Source organism: Rhipicephalus microplus, unplaced genomic scaffold, assembly GCF_043290135.1.
Source record: "Rhipicephalus microplus isolate Deutch F79 unplaced genomic scaffold, USDA_Rmic scaffold_12, whole genome shotgun sequence".
NCBI lineage: Eukaryota > Metazoa > Arthropoda > Arachnida > Ixodida > Ixodidae > Rhipicephalus > Rhipicephalus microplus.
In genome coordinates, this window is record NW_027464585.1 from 38,341,276 (window position 1) to 38,359,380 (window position 18,105).

Consider the following 18,105-nt stretch of genomic DNA (forward strand, 5'->3'; position numbering starts at 1 on the left):
CGTCACGACCAATTCGCACGAACCACTGAACAAAACAAAACAGGGAATCGCTAAATCAAAACGACCTACAAAAACTATCCATTTGGGAAAAGTAATTCAAAATTTGCGCCAGTGAAACCGAAACAAGCGCACGCCACTTGCTCTCACCAACCACCAGGCGTGCTAGGGTCGATTGGGCCGCTGGGGTTTACGGCAGTGTTCACTCTTAACCTTTTTTTTATTTCTCTATGACTGTAGCATGCAGTCATGTTCTCACATGACACGCATCTGATGATTATCATGTTTGCACCGGTCACATACCTTCGTCATCAATTGGCGTCACGTAATACCAAATTTGGCATATGTAAAGCTAGCGAAACGGCCGCGAGCGCATCATCAGTGTGGCATGCAGTCATGTTACATGACACGCATGTCGTGATTATCGTGTTTGGATGTGTCATTTACCTACGTCATCCGTTCGTGCCGCGTTATACCACAGTTGGTACATGTGAAGCTAGCTTAATGGCCGCGAGCGCATTATGAGCGTAGCATGTAGCCATGTTGTTACATGACACGCATCTCATATTTATTATGTTTGTAGCAGTATCATACCTTCGTCATCCATCAATGTGTCGTAATACCAAATTTGGTACAAGTGAAGCTAGCGAAACGGCTGCCAGCACGTCATGAGCATGGCATGTAGTCATGTTGTTACATGACACGCCTCTCATGATTATTATGTTTGCACCAGTCACATACCTTCGTCATCCATTCACGTACTGTAATACCAAATTTGGTATATAGCGAAATGGCCGCAAGCGCATCATGAGTGTGGCATGCAGTCATGTTGTTACATTACACGGATGTCCTGATTTTCATGTTAGAGTCTGTCGCTTGTGTTCGCCATGCAGTCATGCTTTACCATACTAGTTTTCCAACATGCTGTGTGAACAAAACCACCGCAAGAGCTGTAGGACCATGAAATGTAAATCATGACATACATGTCATTATTTTCTTGTTATGACTAGTCAAATATGTTCTTCATACAGTCATGGTATGCCATACCAAGTTTGGTATCGATACCATTATCGAAACGGCCAGGAGAGCTAAAAGTCGTAGGCGGCTAGATGGATGGATGGATGGATGGATGGATGGATGGATGGATGGATGGATGGATGGATGGATGGACGAACGGGCGGGCCATCATCAGCTAAAGAGCCGCCATCATCATTATTCAGCCTCCTCAGGAGCTGACGCAAGGCCTCGTGGCAGCGCCGGCTCATCCCCCCCCCCCTTTTTTTCCTCCCGAGTTCCCTTAAAGCCTTTCATCTTGAAAGACGTGTCTTTGCTCGATGTGAGCCGCGCTGCAGCAGTAAAGCTCATAGGTCCAACAGCTTCCATGCCGGCTCATGGTGTGCTCGTGGCAGTTCGCCCGCTTGATATGGACCAAATCTAGTATTGCCGGGCGTGGCTGTACGGCGAACAGAAATGGTGGGTGATTCAATGAAAACCATGAGATACATGCCATTTTCATCATGGCTTGTATGCCTGGCTCAAGGTGTGCTCACCACCCGTTCGCTCACTTCATATCAGCCAAATCTTGTATTACTCAATGTGGCCGTATGACGAACATAAATGGCAAGTGGTAATATAAAAATCGTAATATACATGCCATGTTCAGCATAGCTTGCATGCCAGCTCATGGTGCGCTCACGGCAGTTCGCCCGCTTGATGTGGACCAAATTTAGTATTGCCGGGCGTGGCTGTATGACGAACATAAATGGTAAGTGGTAATATGCGAATCATGAGACATGGCATGTTCAGCATGGCTTTCATGCCGACTTAGGATGCACTCGTGACCAGTTCGCCCGCTTGATATCGACCAAATTAGTATCATCAAGCGTGGCTGTATGACGAACATAAATCGTTGATGGTAATATGGAAATGATGAGATACGTGCCATTTTGAGCATGGCTTGCATGCCAGGCTTAAGGTGGGCTCGCGGCCAGTTCCCTCGCTTGACATGGACCTAATCTAGTATTGCTGGGCATGGCTGTATGACGAACATAAAAGGCAAGTGGTAATATAAAAATCGTGTGGTACATGCCATCTTCAGCATGGCTTGCAAGCCCGATTCAAGGTGCTCTCGCGGCCAGTTCGCTCGCTTGATATGAACGAATCGTATTACTCTATAAAAACTCAGTGGCAAGCTTCGGCCGTGTTTGGAGTCACCTTCAAGAATAAGCGAACACACTCTTCATCGGGACATTCTGAATGGTCTACATCTCTTCTGGCGCTCGAATTTGTATGCTTCGACCATAAATAGTAAGCCTCTTAGGTTTTTTAATGATTCAGTAAAACATCCCAGGAAGAGTTTCACCAATGGCAGGTAGCATGGTATATGTGATACGCTCGTTGTCCCGGTTTTTTGGCTGCTGTATATAAACTTGTGCGCGGCCCAGGTCAGGAACTACGCAACACTTCTTGCTTTAGTGGGAATTCGCGTCCATAAATGCTGTGTTGGTGAGCAGGAAAGCCAAAGTATCACATCATTTCGCACAACGCACCTTTGCCGTCGGCACAAAGTGACATTGAATTGGTAGCCTTCGGCCGTGTAATTTAGGTGCATGCCCCAGGCGCGTAGCCAGAAAGTTTTTTCGGGGGGGGGGGGGGGGTAGATTGGAGTTCACACTGACCCGACGGGAAGGGAGGCACAGGCATCAGCTTTTCTCTGTGACGTCACTATCGACGGTAGTTTAAACAGATGGTTCGCATGTATATCAAGTCATGAGATGGCCACTCTCCCCACGCGTTCGGTGTGTAAAGAATAAGTAAAAGTACCGTAAGAATGATTTATTGATATGTGAGGTTCCATCATATCATTATGAGAGACGCCGTAGTGTAGGGATCCAGAAGTTTAGACTACCTGGGGTTCTTTAACATGCTCCCAAATCTGAGCACCCAAACCTGAGCCTACAGCATTTTCGCCTCCATCGAAAGTGCAGCCAGGATTCGATCCCGAGACCTGCGAGTCAGTAGCCGAGTACCTTCGCCAAAGGACCACAGAGGCGGGGCAGTACTGTAAGATGTACTCTAATACAGGGAACTTCTGGTACAGTGACCGTATGGAGTAACGGCGTCTCGCAGCACCATTGAATGGACTACAGGTTTTCTCGCTCACTTTAATCCAAGTGCCAGCTTGAATAATCTGCCCGCCAAGCTATTTAATCCATGTGCCAAACATTTTATCCAAGCCCCAACATATTTAATCCAAGCGCCAACTCAATGAGGCCGCATGCCAGTGAGTTTAATCCAAGTGCCACGGTGTTTAATCCAATTTCTAATGACTTCAATTGAGGTGCCAGCCAGTTTAATTCATGCACTAGAAACACATAGTTAGCCAGTTTATACAGTATAAATGTCAGAATAACAATCATCAAGTGACAGGGAGAACTTTTCTCTCGCCTATACATGCTAGCACTTATGAAATGAAGTGCGCAGTGCTATACTTCCCCCTAGCGTTTTGGTGTCATAGCTTCAAAATAAAAAAAAAACAGTGTGTATTAATTGTTGAAGTGTTTTCAATTTCTGTTTCCATTTAGTTTATGTTGTTTTTACTTGCCACCAGGTGACATCTGTATATATATGCATACCTCTGAATAAAACTGTAGTTCTGGTTTGTGATCATCGACGACAGTGGTCGCTTCGTCGTTCTTCCGCCGCGATACGATTGTGTAGTGACAAATACGGGCTCTGATATAGAAACGACGAAGAAGTTGTTTGTTGTGGCGGAGGCTCGTGCTGCCGCTGAAACCCTGGCTGCTGTCTCGCTGCTGTTAGGCCCATTAAACGGTTGCTTCACCCCGGCGTGGCGTCTAACATTATTCTTACATTTGGTGGAGAGTGCTAGTTGTCTCAAACTGGAACTCTGTTCCCGGACTCTACCTCAACCCCCCGCTTCGCCAATGCCTGACGATATTACCCAGCCACCTGCAGTCATCATCCCATCTGTCACCTGTTCTGGAGTGTCACGACAGCGAGATCCAGTGAATTTCAACGCGACCGACGACGAAGACTGGCTGTCCCAGTATGGAGCGGTAAGCGCTCACAATAAGTGGGATGACACAGACAAGCTCGCGTACCTTAGTTTCTATCTCGCGGGTATGGCATAACTGTGATTTAACAACCACAAGGCGGAAATACCCTCTTGGTCAACCTTTCAAACGCGCTTTGCAGAAGTCTTTGGCCGACCCGCTGTTCGCAGGCTCCGTGCCGAACAGCGCCTGCGCTGCCGCGCGCAGTGCTCTGGCGAGACCTTTATTTCGTATATTGAGGATGTTCTGGACCTCTGCCGTCGTATCGATTCGAACATGCCTGACACTGACAAAATATGGCACATCATGAAAGGTATCGAGGACGACGCCTTTTACAGGCTCGTTACAAAAAACCCGCAAACCGTCGCCCAGCTTATTCAGTACTGTCAGAGTTTCGACGAGCTGCGGAGAGAGTGCATTTCTATTCGACGTCCAAACCTAAACGTGACCTCTACATCTGCATTAACCATTGGCGCTGTTTCCTCGGAACAAACCACGTTAATGCAGCAAATCCAGCAGTTCGTCCGAGAAGAAGTGTCGCGCCAATAGTCTCTTGTGCTGTACGTCCCAACCAGTGCCCGCACGCTGACCCCAACGCTCCGCAAGGCTATCGAAGAGCAAGTTTCTGACGCCCTGTCTCCCACATACCATCCTTCGCCTATCTCCGCCCCTCTCACTCTGAGGCCCCCAGACGATCGCCGCCGTCTCTACTAACTGTCACGGATCTTGCTAGACAGCCTCGTCCACTCTACACAGCAAGTCCACCTATCCGTCCCCAGCCACGTCCTGTTCGCCACCCCTCACCACCATCAGCTAACCCCTGGCGCACTCCGGACAACAAGCCAATTTGCTATTTCTGCCATCTTCCCGGTCATGTAGCACGCTACTGCCGTCGTCAGCATTACAACACAACTGCTGGCGAGGCGGCTTACGACTCCTGTCGTTCAGAGCCACCACAGTCATCTTAGTTCCCCCCCACGTCGGATCAGTCGCCGCCACATCGCCGCGGCTTCGACAGGGATCGGTCGTCCTCACCACGGCGCTGCTCTACTTCTCTGATGCTTCCTCGATCTCCACCCGCCCAAACAGAAAACTGACCATCGCAGTTCCCGAGGCAAGAGCTGCGCACATATCGAAACCTTCAAGGCCTCCGTTTTTACCTGCTAATGAAACAACTGTTCATATTGATGGTGTACCTGCGACAGCGCTTGTTGATATTGGTGCTGCCGTGTTTGTGCTAAGTGGTGAACTGTGCCGCAAGTTGAATGAGCTTACGCTGCCGCTTTCCGATGTCTCTCTACGCACGGCCACTGCACATCACATCTAACCTTCTGTGGCGTGCACAGCTCGACATCATCCAAAATATTTTGTATGTAGTCTAATTCGTTGTGTTTTCTCCATGTTCACGTGATATCATCTGACTTCCTCTGCGCTCATCATGCCGTCGTTCACTGTGCGCGTGCCGAACTAGAGTTGTCGATGATGTGTGAACTGCCCCTGTGTGAAGTGTCGACGTCTGAAAGACCTTCTTTTAAGCCGGTATCTTCCCGAGTCACCATGGCAGCCGACACTCACATCCCTCCTCTACCCTGTGTTCTTGTGCCACTCTTCTGCGACGACGCACCCTCTGTCACCGCCCTCTTTATCGCCTCCGACGCCTTCGGCTCTTGCAAAAGCTTCCTTCTCCCGTTTGCAGTTGTCACCGTAGAAAACTCATGTAGTTCTATATATATAACGAACTCGCTTCCTTCCCTAGCCATATTATTTTGTCGCGAAGTCCTCGGTCACCTTGGGGAAATTGATTCTGTTTCATCCAGTCACCTACCTGATGACTTGCCACCATCTCATTTAAACACCATTACCTCTTATATCACTCCCACTTCATCTCCGGAGGTTTTTTTACCATCGATTGACCCTAAACTTCCTGCTGCTCAGCGCACCCATTTCCTGGCTCTACTCGGTCACTTCAAGATGTCATTTGACCATAGCCAACCTTCTTTGGGTCGCACGTCTGCCATCGTTCACAAAATTGACACCGGTAGCCATGCACCTTTGCGCCAGCGCCCATATCGAGTTTCTCACGCTGAACGCCGTGCCATTCATGATCAGGTGAACGATATGCTTCGACATGGCGTAATACAACCTTCAAACAGCCCTTGGGCCTCTCCGGTTGTACTGGTGAAAAAAAAAACGATGGCAGCATCAGATTTTGAAATGATTACAGGCGTCTTAAAAAAATCACGAGAAAAGATGTTTATCCGCTGCCCAGAATTGATGATGCCTTTGATTGCCTGCAAGGAGAAGAGTTCTTTTCTTCTTTAGACCTTCGATCCGGCTACTGGCAGGTCCCTATGAATGAAGCCGACTGCTCTAGGACTGCATTTGTAGCGCCTGACAGATTGGACGAGTTTAACGTCATGCCATTCGGCCTCTGTAATGCGCCTGCCACCTTCGAGCGTCTCATGGACAACATCCTTAGATGCTTTAAATGGAACATATGCCTGTGCTACTTCGATGACATCGTCGTTTTCTCAAAGGACTTCGACTCCCCCCACCTCAGCCGCCTCACAAGCGTCCCGACATATCTTTCGGACGGTAGCCTGCAGCTGAGTTTGAAGAAATGCCACTTCATTGCCCGCCAGCTTACCACCTTAAGGCATGTTGTTAGCAAGCATGGTATTCGTCCTGATCCAGCCAAGCTTCGCGTTGTCGCCGACTTTCCCAGGCCGGCTACACTAAAAGAACTCCGCACTTTCATCGGCCTCTCCTCATATTTTCGCCGTTTTGTGCGCAATTTCGCCACCATAATTGCACCCCTGACGCAGCTACTTGCGTACAACCAAGACACCTCGGCGTGGTCCCCAGCATGCGACGAAGTATTCGCCTCTTTACGCCATCTTCTGACATCACCACCTATCTACGCCACTTTGATCCAGACGCTCCAACCGAAATCCATACGGACGCTAGTGTAGTTGGCCTCGGCGCTATTTTCGCTCAGCGTAAATCTGGCTTGGATAAGTATGATGTATTCTACGCTAGTCGCACCCTCACTAAAGGGGAAAAGAACTGTTTAGTCACCGAGAAAGAATGCCTTGCCATTGTTTGGGCAATCACGAAATTCCGACCGTGTGTATTTGACATCGTGACTGAGCACCACGCATTGTGTTGGTTGTCGTCATTAAAAGACCCAGCTGGTCGCCTAGCTCGCTGGGCACTACGTCTCCAAGGTTATGACATTCGTGTAATTTATCGGTCAGGCCACAAGCATTCGAGCGCTGACGCTCTTTCTCGCTCGTCACTTCCCCACGATTATGTTACAGCGTCTGTTCGCAGCTGCGAATGTTCTTTACTTGAACATGCCTACATGTCCGCTGAGCAACGCCAGGATCCATGGATAGTGCCTCTTTTAGAGTACCTGTCTGAGACGTCTCCACGTACCGACAACCGTTTACTTCGACGAACTGCTTGCCATTTTACCATCCGCAACGGTCTTCTGTACTGGCGAAACTACCTATCTGACGGTCGATAATCTCTCGCCACCTACATTCTGACGTCTGTGCCTCCTTCAACGCGGATCTGCAATGCACCCACGCAGGTGCAGTGAAGACGTATGCTCGCCTACAAATTCGATATTACTGGCGCGGAATGTACCGCTTTGTTAGGCAGTACGTCCGCTCATGTTCCTTGTGCCGACGCCGGAAGAGCTCCCCTCGCACAACCACAGGGTCACTCCAGTCACTGCCTTGTTAGGTGGCTAGAAGGAGAGGTGTCAGCATCGGCGCGCTGAAGAGCGAGCGAAAATTCATCCGGATGCGGCAACGCTGCGCTCACTTTTGAGATGCCCCTCCTCGCGCCCGCTCGCGCGTATAAGTCGTTTTTTGTTGCAGATATTTCACGCTACCCTGCGGATTATAACAAACTCTACCTGTCACGATTCTGGCCGCGCGCAGCAAAGCGTGTATTGGCACTGAAAACTAGTGTTTTCAATTCACTTCGCAGTATATCAACTACGAAGCTTAGAAGATAGAGAACCAAGTGACTTGCCGGGAGCTCGACACCAAAACAAAGTCCGCGCACTTTTCAAATTTGATGCCGCTGTGTTCTCCGTGAAGTCTCAATGTAGGTAAAGCTATCGGCAACCTTTACTTTTATGGCTTGCACAATCAAGGTCTAGTTTTACAAGCAAAACATTTATTTTTTCGAAAGGTAAAAACAACATGAAAAATAAACACAACATATGCATTAAGGTTGAAGAAAACTGCAAGTTTTATGAAACAGAACCGAAAGTTGGGCTAGTTGGATATGCATGGTATAACTGTCAGTTCAAGCGCACGAATAAACAGAAAGGAAGAGAGGACAAGCGCTTGTCCTCTCTTCCTTTCTGTTTATTCGTGCACTTGAACTGAAAGTTATATGAAATTTAGCTAAAGCAAGTGAATAAGGCAACTAAAGAGAACAGTAAATATATGATGATACAATGGGCATACATACACTCATGACATTGAGATTTCAATGGCAAACATGGATACAGTCACAAACCAGTTCACGAAAAAATCGCATATTTCTGCATATGTGAAACACAGCCAGACAGTAAGATCACAGTTGTTAATGGGAAATTTATAACAATGTGAACAAGGCAATAGTAAAATCACGAGAAACAAGAGAGTGTGAGTAATACACAATAGCATAAAATGAAACCTTGTTCGCTTAGTTAGCACTATGACAGTTAAGTCATACGTCTCAACTTCAAGAACTTCATTTTTTCTGTCTTTTTTTATTGGACGCATTTTCTCCAGCAACGAGAAAATGCATTCTGCTCAGTGTAAAGAATTTAATTATCTGATATGTCACTTCCAGTTTGTGGTGTTCACAGCCGACCATATTTAACCTCTTCACAGACAGGCAAGAGATAAGGTCGGCTACGCTGCCACTTTAGAACTTGTTGAAACTAAAGCAATAGGTGAATGCATCTTCCATAGCTTTGACCAGGTGTGTTAAGGACTAGGACGGGTACAGAAGGCATGTTTCTGCCGGAAGCAAGCTGGAATTCTGAGTGAAGCTACAACCTGCTGCATTCGTTGCTCTTCGACTTTTTCACCATTTTCCGGGCCACATAGCCACTGACGTAATAAGTGATGCAGGAGTCACTTTTGAATTTAATGAGATCAGTGTGGCCAGAGAGGGCTTCACAAGCAACAATAATTTCATGAACCTCAATGAGGCGCCCCACATCTAGCAGCTCATCCAGCTTATTCTGCAGTTTTATTGAATTATTGTGGATTCCCGAACTAGGCTACTCAGAACTCCAGAAAGTATGTTCCCACAGGAGGGTGACTGTGCCAAACTGTAAAAACTGAGGCGATTCAGAGAGATACAGAATTGTGTCGGCGAAGAGTGATCGTTCGAGCCAGTCATTTGCTTCAGAATCCCAAAAAAATTTCAAGTCCGTCTTGCCAGAGGTGAGACGTCATCAAGTATTTATAGCCCAAAATTTTTGTGAGATAGTGCCGGTTGGAAAGGGTGTGGTTAGAGTGACGCGGAGTCCTTCTGCCGTTAATTCACTTAGGAACCCTCCCTCCTTTAGTACAGCTTTTTCACAAGTTGCTAAGAACCTGTTGATAACATGTTTGTAGCTACGAACGTTGAATCTTTCGTCGAAATGAGCATAGCACACAACTCACTTATTTTCGAGTGGTTTGTCAGCGCGAGGAATCACACGCTACCAGGTCTTGCGCCGTTCATCATCGGCGGGAGCAGAAAAGAGAGACCCTTTCTTCCCTTGTTTTGTTTGCGGGCGGAAACATATCCCGCATTGCATCCAGGTGCAAACAGTGTCTTTGCCGTTTACCCATCCCTGTGGCATGGTCACATTGGCACGTATTGATCCCGAACAAGTCCAAATAGGCAAAGCGCAGACGTTGCAAGCACACGAGCAAGCGACTAAAAGTGCTGCACTAGCGGCTGGCGAGCGCTCTCGACCGATCACGGTGGCAACTTGCGCGCCGCTCCGCGGCCGAATGAAATACCAGCACGCCTCCTTTCAAGGCGCGGCACGAACGATGCTGATACCTCTCCTTCTAGCCACCGTAGCCTTGTCCTTCTCGGCCTTTCAGCCGCATCGGAATCGACTTGTACGGTCCCCTACCATACACACCGAATGGAAACCGCTGGGTCATCGTAGCCGTGGATTACGTTACCCGCTACGCCGAACCTTTGGCGCTTCCCGGGGCCACTGCGCGTGAAGTCGGCTTGTTCATTCTGCACAACCTCGTCCTTCGGCATGGTGTACCCCGCGAGCTTCTCAGTGACCGTGGGCGTTCCTTCTTGTCGGAAGCTGTAGAAGCTCTCCTACGTGAATGCAACATCATGCACCGCATATCATCCCCAAACCAACGGGATGACCGAGCGATTTAATCGCACGCTGGGTGATATGCTCTCCATGTATGTTTCCGATGACCATACGAATTGGGACCGCATACTGCCATTCGTTACTTACGCTTACAACAGGGTAATTCAATCGACAACTGGATTCTCCCCGTTCTTCCTTCTTTATGGTTTGGGAACCTTCGTCGTTCTTGGACACTATCGTTCTGTACCACCCAGACCTTTCAGAATCGACAACTTAGGCCGAAGCCACCACATATGCCGAAGAATGTTGGCAGCTCGCACGTTTGCTCACTACGCACGATCAGGCTCGCCAGAAGCACTCCCATGACCGACGCTCATCCCCTTCGTCATACACGCCTGGAACAATCGTGTGGCTCTGCGTACCATCGTCTGCACCAGGCCTTTGCTCAAAGTTCATACCCAGGTATGACGGTCCGTACCGAATCCTGCGCCAAACATCACCAGTCAACTACATTGTTGAACCTATTCAGCCACCTACAGATCAACGGCGCCGCGGGCGCGAGACTGTGCGCGTTGACCGTCTAAAACGTCACTACAACCCACCAGTTCTGTCTGCGCCATAGGTCACCAGGATGGCTCCTTTCGCGCGGGGAGTCAATGTAGGGCCAAATACGGGCTCGGATATGGAAACGACAAAGAATACGTTTGTTGTGGCGGAGGCTCGTGCTGCACTGTCTCGCTGCTGTTAGGCCCTGTTAAGCCTGCGAGTCCGCAGCGAACGTCCATGCCCCGGAAAAAGGAAATCTGTGTCAAGGCCAGCACGCGAGCCCGCCTGACGCGATCAACAACTCAACGGCGTCATCACGCGACGGCGCCTTTCTGGCGCGCACGTGCAGTGAGTCACCTCAGCCCGCGAGCCCATCGAGTAAACAACCGGCGCCTTCCTGTCTGGCGGGTCTGACGCAATGCCTGGCGACGTCACTCGTCCTTGGGTGCAGCCACCTGCAGCGCAGCCTCTGAAAGAATGACGCGGCCCAGCGGCAACCTCATTGGAGGATTCTGACCTCACGACCAGCGGCGCTTCTGGTTAGACATTTGGGTTGGACCCGGTGCATATAAAAGAAGCCCTGCGGTGCGTCGAGAGCAGACCCCTTTGACAGCAGACCCATTTGAGAGCAGACCTATGTGTTAGAGAGGAGAGCTCGGCTCTTCGGGTCTTTGAGCTGTCGGCCCCAGTGCCGAATTTGTAACGCCTCTGTATATATATGCTGTACATAAACCTTGTTTAAATCACCGCCGTCTCGTCCGCTCGTCTATCAGCTCTGCGCAGAAGCAGTCGCGAGCTGAGAAACCTACGCTACCAAACAGCTGGTGACCGTGTCGGCGGAGATCGGAGCTGTTGCGCCTTCGGGACCGTGTTGGCGTCGCCGTCTTTCGAAACAGTGGTTGCAGCGGTGAGATTCGTGGCGCCCTTCGTAACATCGTCGGAGGCGCGCTTCGTTACAGTGGTTGGCAGCTGCGGGATCGGCCGGCGTCAGTGACATCGATGCGGTGAGTGCTTGATGTTTTCCCCTCAGTTCACCAGACTACTCTAGCTCAGGTTGTAGTAGTTTAGAGAAGGGCTGTGTGAAGCATTGAAGTGAGCTTTGATCGTTTCAAGCAAAGTCGAAGTGCTTTGAAACCAAAGTTAATGCGGAGGGGGTAAACACGGGAGTGCGAAAAATTGCTTGCGCGTCTTGCTAGTTGACTTATAGTGGGTACGGCAAGTATATTCTTAACAGGGGCAAACAGCAAGAGGCTAGTGTGAACGATGGAGAACCTTAAAGTGAAGGAACTCATCGAAATTTGTGAGGAACTCGGCGTTACTTTGGGCCGTGCGAAACGAAAGCAAGCGATCTTTGAGATCATGAAGGATGAGGGCGTGTCGGCTGAGGAAGTCGATGAGGCCTGGGCGGATATTAAAGCACGCCGCGAGGAGGCTGAAAGGCGAGAAGTAGAAGTTCGTGAACGTGAAGAAGCTGAAAGGCGCGAACATCGCGAGCGTGAGGAGGCCGAGAGACAGGAGCGCCTCTAGTTGAAACGAATAGAATTGGCGATCCTACAGTGTTCGCAGGCGCCTAGCGTAGCTTCTCCGACAGTTCAGGTCAGTGGTTATAGAATTCGGGACCAACTGCCACCGTTCGTAGTAGGCGAGGACATGGCGAAGTATCTCGTCAAGTTTGAACCCGTCTGTGAGCGAAACGCTTTGGAGTGGTCTCTTTGGGTGCAGAACCTGTTAGCTCTTCTTCCCGGCGAAGTGTCCGACGCGATAACTTGCTTGTCGAGGGAAGCGTTTGAGAGCTATGACGATGTTAAGGAAGTGCTCTTGAGACGTTATAAGTTGTCACCCGAGGCTTTCAGGCGAAGGTTCCGGTATGCTAAAAAGGGGAATGAGTCACACGTTGACTTTGTGTTTCGTCTTAAAGCCGATTTAATTGAATGGCTCAAGGGCGAAGGGGTTTATGACGACCGCGATAAAGTGGAGGAATGCGTTGCATTAGAGCAATTCTACCGCTGCATCGAGGAGGATGTCAAACTTTGGCTGCAGGACAAACTTGGTGAAGTACAGCTAAACAAGGCAGCAGAGTTAGCTGAGGAGTATTATACTCACCGAAAATTGCATAGCAGGGCAGTGCGCGTAGAAAAGGATGAAAGCAAAAAGGAAGGGCACATCGTGATAAACTGTAAGCAACAGTTTGCAACTATCCGAAAATCGGAAAACAAACAGAAGCCGCGAATCTGCATCAACTGCGGAAAGGAAGGGCACATCACGATAAACTGTCAGCAAAAGTTTGCAACTATCCTAGAATCAGAAAACAAACGGAAGCCGCTAATCTGCTACAACTGCAAAAAGGAAGGGCACATCGCGATAAACTGTAAGCAAAAGTTTGCTTTTGCAACAATCCGAGAATCAGAAAAGAACATGCGGTTGTTGGAGCCGTATCTCCAAGAAATTATGGTGAATGGGAAAACGTGCCGAGCACTTAGAGACTCAGCGGCAACCATGGATGTTTTCCATCCTTCATTGGTGTTTCCTGATGACTTTACAGGAGAATGCGCGTGGATCAGGCAAGTCGCTGAGGAGAAGAGTGCTTGCTTACCAATCGCTACGGTTGTCATTGAAGGCCCGTTCGGTAAGCTTCGCACCGAAGCGGCTGTGTCTGCCGCGCTTCCCGATCGTTTTCCTTATCTTTTCTCTAACAACTCAGAGCAGCTTCTCAAAGAGCAGGGTAAATCGTTCTTCCCCAACTTAGCGTACATGGCCCTCACACGATCACAAGCGTGGAAGCTTTCGCAGGAGCTTGATCTTGTTCAATGCGGTGAACTTTCAAGTGACCTTGTCGGCGGGTTGACGGAACCTCAGAAAGGAAATTTTCCGCGTGAGTCATGTGAGCAGTCACGCGAGCGGCCCGTCGCCGAAGCGACCGGCGCGGTTTCCGTAGCAGGGGGAGACGACATGGTGCCATTGAATCAGAGCGAGAGGGCTGCAACGCTCTCGCTTGTAGCGGAAAGTTGGAGTGAGCTGTCGACGGTTGATCGAGAAACGCTCATTCGAGAGCAGCGTGAGGACCTCTCGATTAAAGCGCTAATGGAAAGCGTAAACTTTGGAAAAAAGAAAAAGAATGTTTCTTTTTTTGAGAAAGCAGGGCTTTTGTATCAGAGCTACACAAATGCGCAAGGTCGCAAGTATGAGCAGCTCTTGGTGCCAGAAAAGTATCATCGCCAACTATTGGAACTGGCGCATGAAAACGCATGGGCAGGGCATCTCGGCATAAAAAAGACCAAGGCTAGAGTTTCCCTTGAGTTTTATTGGCCGAAATGCTGGAAGGATATCGAAGACTTTGTACGCTCATGCGACACTTGTCAGAGAGCGGGGAAATTCGCGGACAAGTGGAAGGCACCCATGAAGCTTGCTGATACCGATTATGAAGTGAAATTAGGAAGGCAGCCGAACAAAATTTACCACAGTAGCTTGATGAAACCATACGTTCAACGTCAAGCAGTCGTAAATCTGCTTTTGAATGCTTCAGAGGAAGAGGGAGCAGAAGTTTTGAGTTCCAGTGATGTAATAGAAAGGGGATCGGAGGTGACCTTGGAGGAGTGGAACCTAGAGCCTAGGTCAAGTGAAGTCCAAAAGGAGGACCTGAGAACGGTTGTTTCCGAGTTTGGATACATGTTTTCGGACCGTCCCGGAAACACGACGGTGATCGAACACGATATCGAGCTAACTTTTGAGGAGCCAATTCCTAGCAAGCCGTATCGTTGTTCCCCTCTGCAACGTCGCAAGTATAAGCCGCTCTTGGTACCGCATAGGTATCGTCGCCTAAAAGTGGCCGGTTACTGAGATGGAGCATGATGCTCCAACAGCGCAACTTTGACGTTCGCTAAAAAAAAGGATAGCTAAACGCTAATGCAGACGCATCGAGCCGTGCGTTTAGTTAGTACTTTCTCCACCTTTCGGTTTCTCGCTGGCAATTCGGGGCAAAATTTTGACCTTATCACGACCTGAGCTGAGCGCTCTCATCCAGAGTGAGCTCAAGGAGCCAACTTTATGTTGTATTCTAATTCGTTACGTTGTTGTACGTGTAAAAAAATTGAGTTGTCATTTCAAGAGTCTTGTGTCCCACATGTGCCTCTTGATGTAGAGGGAACGAAATTCCGATAGACACGTAGCTAGCTATATGTTGTACTATACTTTGTCTGGTGTTCTGTCGGGTTACCGAGGGCACTTGCTTGTGTCGTGTGTTATCTGTTGTCGAACCGTTCTTGACAAGTTGCAGAACCATCGACAAGTGCTGAAACCAAAGATCGTCAGAAGAGACGAGCGAAGCTGGTCGACAAGTTGTGACGACAAGCCAGTGAAGCTGGGATCCGTCCTCAAGAATGGAATGTGTTTTCGGAACAGAGTCTGGAGCTGCATTCTCCAAATGGCCCTGGAGGGACCTGGAGGGACCTGGAGGGACCTGGCGAACGAGCGCGCCTGACATCCGAGCCACGTAGAAGCAGCTCGTCTTTCCGGCACATTGTCTGGCGGCGGGGGTGCTGTTATGCCTGCGAGTCCGCAGTGAACGTCCATGCCTCGGAAAAAGGAAATCTGTGTCAAGGCCAGCACGCGAGCCCGCCTGATGCAATCAACAACTCAACGGCGTCATCACGCGACGGCGCCTTTCTGTGCAGTGAGTCACCTCAGCCCGCGAGCCCGTCGAGTAAACAACCGGCGCCTTCCTGTCTGGTGGGTCTGACGCAATGCCTGGCGACGTCACTCGTCCTTGGGTGCAGCCACCTGCAGCGCAGCCTCTGAAAGAATGACGCGGCCCAGCGGCAACCCCATTGGAGGATCCTGACCTCACGACAAGCGGCGCTTCTGGTTGGACATTTGGGTTGGACTTGGTGCATATAAAAGAAGCCCTGCGGTGCGTCGAGAGCAGACCCCTTTGACAGCAAGCAGACCCATTTGAGAGCAGACCTATGTGTTAGAGAGGAGAGCTCGGCTCTTCGGGTCTCTAAGCTGTCGGCCCCAGTGCCGAATTTGTAACGCCTCTGTATATATATGCTGTACATAAACCTTGTTTAAATCACCGCCGTCTCGTCCGCTCGTCTATCAGCTCTGCGCAGAAGCAGTCGCGAGCTGAGAAACCTACGCTACCAAACAGCTGGTGACCGTGTCGGCGGAGATCGGAGCAGTGGCGCCTTCGGGACCGTGTTGGCGTCGCCGTCTTTCAAAACAGTGGTTGCAGTGGTGAGATTCGTGGCGCCCTTCGTAACGTCGTCGGAGGCGCGCTTCGTTACAGCCCATTAAAGGTTGCTTCACCCCGGCGTGGCATCTAACAGTATTCTTACGATTGCATTTATGGCTACTAAATGTATTTGCCCATAGAGCTCATGTTAGTCTATGCTTCATCGCTACTGCATTATTTCGGCTAACCATGTATACCATCACATATGCATAGATTCGTGTCTTCTGCTCAGCTGATGGCATTTGGCTAATTATTCGTGGAGGCTTTTGCAGTAGTCTGCTCAGTTCGGTGAGAACAGTGGCCGACTGATGATATTCATTCGTTCTTTTAATCAGAAATAACCACTTAAAATTACTAAACTTGCATTTAATCGATTTCATGTGCAATTAAGTTGTTATAAAAGCATCAAAAGAGATACTCCGGCTTTCATGTAACAAACGACGCTTCGTGTTGCTGAAGCCTGTTCGCTTGAAACACGGTTGTTTTCGTACGGGCATATTTGCAGACAACAAGAGAGCTTTGCTTGAAGTCATGTCTGGACGCAAACAAGGACCGCACTTTATGAACCCCGACGAGCCTTGTTGAAAAAACAGCAAAGTATCATGCTCTCCCTTAGTGGAGTACCAAGTGCTCTAAATCGTTAAACACTTTTACTAAACACAGTATCAGTGGCTGACAGGGCTAGGATTTAGTTATATTGGGTTTTGTGGCGCAAGAGCAACTAAGGCTATGCTGCGCCAGACTCATGGTTCAGGTCTAGGATTGTAGACGTCTACAGACATGACGGCGACCTAAAGCAACTGGATGACGCTCTAGGCATCAACATTAAAACAGCAAGATCGATTGCCGCTACCGCCAGAGAAACATCAAAGCATGGTAGGGGTTCAAAAAGGAAATTTGGATATGATGTTGAGACGTCCCCATTACGCCACCGATCGCCAAAGAGAGGGAAGACCCCTCAACCCCCTTTTTATCCGGTTCCCTCTTGGCTACGTGTCTCAATCACTTTCCACATACAGGGATTCGTGCTGGGGCCGGGAAGTAAGAGACGTCACGATGTTTTCTTAATCATGGACGCATTTAATTGAATAACAAGTGCAAATGGCGTACACACATATTGTCCGCGAACGACATCTCTGTTACACGAAATGGTAACACATCAGCAAATACTGGCGACACGCGAAACAGGATACATAAGCGAGTAACGGTGACAATACAACGGTGCCTCAATACAGAGTAAAAATACGACGGCACAAATGATAAAGTGATAAATATAATAAAACCGCGCAATGTCTCAATATGCCGCATCCCTTCCCGCAAAGCTCGTTTAAGTAAAGGAGGTGAAGTTCGTCTCACAGAATGTCCATGTAGTCGGAGCCTCGGAGTTGGCTGCTCGAGTAGGGGCCGAAGGTTGGTTCTTGGCGTCGAGGTCTAATCTGTCCCCTTCCGTCGCCGTATACTTCTTTTTCTCCCCTGGTAAAGACTCCTCGCCTCCCCCTTCCATGACACGTGGCCGCTTTTCTCGGGTTCCGACTCTGCCCTACCGGGGCACCAAAGCAATCGCTGCTATCCACGCGGCATATTTTCTTCTCAGTCGGAGTGTATCATCTTCGGCGGCCGCCCCCGCGGCCTACACCAGTAGAAAACCCTCTCCCAAACAAAGCCGAGCAAGTAACGATGTACAAGCTCAAGCCCCAGAGAGAGAGATGGGCGAGCTGTCCTAAGACACTTTAATTACGGGCGAACAATGGTCCCGATGCTTCCGGTACTTGATGAGCCGATGTCCAGACCAAGTCTCAACGTTTCCATGCAGCTCGGTGTCTCCCGCGAAATTCTCCGTAGCCGCCGCTTCTTCGTCATTCAACGGACCCGGCACAGGCGCTGCGGCAGAGTCGCATTCCCCGAAC

The 18,105-nt window shown here is 49.4% G+C and overlaps 1 protein-coding gene across 2 annotated transcripts in view; it reads left to right on the forward strand.

Annotated features, from left to right (window-relative positions):
* LOC142783830 (uncharacterized) overlaps positions 1-18,105 on the forward strand; it is a 456,044-nt gene that overhangs the window by 232,307 nt on the left and 205,632 nt on the right. The gene's annotated exons all lie outside the window — the stretch shown is intronic.